Source organism: Mustela erminea, chromosome 13 (assembly GCF_009829155.1).
Source record: "Mustela erminea isolate mMusErm1 chromosome 13, mMusErm1.Pri, whole genome shotgun sequence".
In the NCBI taxonomy this organism is placed as follows: domain Eukaryota; kingdom Metazoa; phylum Chordata; class Mammalia; order Carnivora; family Mustelidae; genus Mustela; species Mustela erminea.
The window spans coordinates 64,153,431-64,157,768 of NC_045626.1; positions in this window are offsets into that span (position 1 = coordinate 64,153,431).

The following is a 4,338-nucleotide window of genomic DNA, read 5'->3' on the forward strand; positions in this document are numbered from 1 at the left end:
TTTAAAAGATTTTATTTATTTATTTGACAGGCAGAGATCACAAGTAGGCAGAGAAAGAGAGAGAGGAGGAAGCCGACTCCCCGCTGAGCAGAGAGCCCGATGCGGGGCTCGATCCCAGGGATCAGGACCGGAGCTGAAGGCAGAGGCTTTAACCCACTGAACCACCCAGGTGACCCCAGCGCCCAGATATTAAGCAACATGTGCTGTGGGCAGCTGGTGAACGGCAGAGCAGGCACATACAGACCCAGACTGCCCCAGGGCCGGTGGGCCATCAGGCGAGGAGGCACAGTCCCTGGGGGCCCCGCATACTTTTGGCGTTGTGTTCGTTTCTTATTGCTGCTATGACAATTACCACAAACTACAAATTATTTACAATTCTGAAGGTCAGAAGCCTGCAAGAGATGATGGGCTGTAAGTTTGAAGTGTTGGTAGGGTGCGTTCCTTTCTGGGGCCTCTAGCCAGGAATTGTTCCCTTGCTTTACTGGTTCCTATAGACTGCCCATTCCTTGGCTTGCAGCCTCTTCCATGTTCAAAGCCAGAAACATCTGGACAAGTCCTCCTGCTGCCGCCTCTCTAGTCTTCTCTTTGGATTCCCTGTTCCATTTTTATTTTTATTTTTAATTTAATTTTATTTATTTATTTGACAGAGAGAAATCACAAGTAGACGGAGAGGCAAGCAGAGAGAGGGGGGGGGGAAAGCAGGCTCCCTGCTGAGCAGAGAGCCCGATGTGGGACTCGATCCCAGGACCCTGAGATCATGACCCGAGCCGAAGGCAGTGGCTTAACCCACTGAGCCACCCAGGCGCCCCGCCCTGTTCCATTTTTAAAGACCCTTATGATGCCACTGGGCTGCCCAGATGAGATAGGATAATCTCAGTATTGCAAAGTTAGATGATGGGGTGCTGGAATGGGTTGAGCCGGAGAATCCTTGGTTTTGGCTCAGGTCGTGATCCAGGGGTCCTGGGATCTAGCCCCGCTGGGAGTCTGTTGGAGATTCTTGCCTCTCCTTCTGCCCATGGGCACTCTCTCTCTGATGGATAAATCTTTTTTTTTTTTTAAGATTTTATTTATTATTTGACAGAGAGAGACACAGTGAGAGAGGGAGCACAAGCAGGGAGAGTGGGAGAGGGAGAAGCAGGCTTCCTGCTGAGCAGGGAGCCCGATGTGGGGCTCTGTCCCAGGACCCTGGGATCATGATCTGAGCTGAAGGCAGCCGCTTAACGAATGAGCCACCCAGGTGCCCCATAGATAGATAAATAAAATAAGATAGATAAATAAGATAGATAAATCAATCTTTAAAAAAAAGTTAGATGTGTAGATGTGACACCTACATTCTGTCTGCAACCCTGGTTCTCCTTTGCCATCTAACACACATTCCAGATATGAAGACCTGGACATCTTTGGAGGGGGCATATTTCTGCCATCATAGATGCCCATGAAAACATTTTATCTTCGAGCTAGAAGAAATAAATGAATTTTGAGATCAAAGGACATGTTTTAACATACAGTATTAATATAGTTATCTTTATATTAATGCAGTTGTATGGTATAATTAAAAAAATTAAAAACATTTTTATAGAAGGAGGGCCCTCTAAAGCCGTACTACAGCCCCACCTCCTTGACTTTCAGGCCCACATATGGGGCTCTGTCCTTCCCAGGAATCAGTCTCTGGGATGCTTCACTAACAGGAGGGGTTTAGGGAAGCAAGGAACCTTAGAGAACTAGCAGTTGGCTGATGTGAAAGGAAACCATTTCGGGTAGAGGCAAGCCTGGAAGGCAGGGAGTATTTAGGCAGAGAAAGCAGGGTGGGAGAGAGGCGCTGGCTCATGTCATTCTCCTACTTACACCTTCTTAGATCCCATAACCCCCTGTCAGTGTGATGACCCCAAGCAAGGCTTGAGGTTACTTTTTTTTTTTTTTTAAGATTTATTTATTTATTTGACAGACAGAGATCACAAGTAGGCAGAGAGGCAGGCAGAGAGAGAGGGGGAAGCAGGCTCCCCACCAAGCAGAGAGCCCGATGCGGGGCTCGATCCCAGGACCCTGGGACCATGACCTGAGCCGAAGGCAGAGGCTTTAACCCACTGAGCCACCCAGGTGCCCCTTGAGGTTACTTCTTATGACTTGTCCTACCTTGGGCATGTTCCTTAGCTCATCTGAGCCTGTTTCCTTATCAGGAAAATGCGGACTGTAGCAACCAAGCTATCTCATGGGGTTGTTGTGAGACCCTGCATCAGTGTTTCTCAAAGTCTGTCCAGACTGCTGGCATCAGGATGACTATGGGGTGAAGTTTGAGAACCAGGGCACAGGGGAAGTGGTGCTTGGCACAGGCCCTCCTGCACGGTGAAATGGGGTGCCTGTGAAAGCTGGGGTCCCTGCGGGCCTCCTTGCGAGGGCCTACATTAGATTCTTTGAAGCACTGATTGCATTCAATGTTGGTGGCTTAGAGATAACAGCAAAGTGAGGCTGGAGCTGGTCCTTTAGGGGAACTAGGCCAAGGCATTGCCTGTGAAATGACTTGTGCCCCGTGGCTTCTGGCAATCCCTCCCCTTATGAATTCCATCACACCTCAGCTTCTGGCTCTTGGCTTTCACCTTTGTGAAAGGAATCTTTCCATGTATCCCACCCCACCCAGCTACTGCCTTCGAGCTCTGAGCTCTGCCTCTCTTACTGGGCTGCGCCCCTGGCGGAGGCGAGCAGACCACACGGAGCTCCCAAAGTGTTCAGCCTGGGTTTTGCTACTGTCTCTGCCCCCTTTGACAACCCCTTCCTTGTCCCCACATGTCCATTATTCTGAAACCCCATCCCAAACCCTCTACTCTGACACGACCTCAGGCGTCTGTGGGTGGTCACACCTACCTCCTCCTATCTTCCTGCCCCGCCCCTTCGCACTTTGCCAGACCCATTGTAGACATGGGTCTACACAGGTCTACATGGGGTGGTGACATTGCTCTCGGGTTTTCGAACCATCAGCCATGCTGTGACCTTGGAAAGAAGGGACAAACCCTCACCCCTGACTTTCGGGACTCCCGCTCAGCTTCCCATTGCCAGCAGTGCCGCTTTCTCCAAGGGGGCCCGCGGAGCATCTTGGCCGCTGGTAACAGCAGGTCTGCGGTGGCTTCTCCGTCTAGCAGCCCTGGAAGGTGTGCCGCACTCGACTGAGCACCTTGCCGGTGCCCCCCAAGTCTGCTCCTAGCAAGAGGGGAGGTGGGGAGGAACACAAGCATTCCGAGTGCCCCCCCTTCCTCTGGGATACCATCCCACTCAGCAGCTTCTGGGGAGTCTGCCCTCAGGTCATGTCGTCATCTCCCCAGCTCACTGCATATTTTCTTTGAGCTTCTGGTGTTCTTTCGCGGTGTTCCTGGGACACCTGGGTTGTTTGCTGGGGCCTCCCAAAAGAGGGAGCCTGGAGGGTGCAGCACTGGCTTGGAATGCTGGGTCATCACAAGTTTATTGATGGAAGCTCTTCCCAGAGCCTTGTACGTTCCAGTGTGGGCTGTGAGCTTGCTGCCCAGATAGGGAGTCCACATGCAAAATGTCCCTGACTTGTCCCTCACAGAGGTGTAGTACCGTACTGCTTGGAAAGCTGTTCTATCTACCACCTCCCCGCAGGGGCTGGAGCAGTAAAGGGGCGTGGGAAGGATGGCAGGTGGGGCACAGCTCACAGGGTGGTTTGGCTGATGGGTTCTTTCCTAAATCGGACAGATGGCTTCTGTCCGACAAATCGTAGATAGCTTCTGCGGGGTCCCTCTGGTTCAGCACAGCACCAACACTCAGCTCCTCCTAAGAAGTGGCTGGCCTGCCTCTGGGACAATAAGGGCTCATGGGAGAGCAGGAATCAGGACAGGCCCTGGGAGGCCACAAGGGTTGCATGCACCACACACAAGCCTGCTCAGAGCCACCCTCTGACCCCAAACAGTGGGCTGTGGAGATGGCCAAGGTCTGGTGAGGACTTCTTTCAGCCCTGCCTCCTTCCACAGGTGGCCCTCCTATGACATCCGCCTGGGAAGACAGGCAGTTGAGGCCCTTCTTTCTTCCTTGCCTTGCAGGGAATGCCTCCTGCAAGGAGGGGACACCTCCTACTTGTGCACAAAGCTACCATGCGTTCCCACACGTACTGAAGTAAGACGTGAGCCTTGAACTGGGCTCGATCCCCCTTTCCACACTCGATGGCCTCCCTATGGGCAGCACCGGGCTGTGGGCAGAGCAAGGGTACTCAGGAGGTGTGTGCAAAATGGAGGGAGAGCTGGGGCAAGGATGCTGGGAAGGGCAAGGAGAAGATGGGCAGGGAGGACCCCATAATCCTCGGGCGCTAGTGAAAGGTCCTGAGCCGCTTGC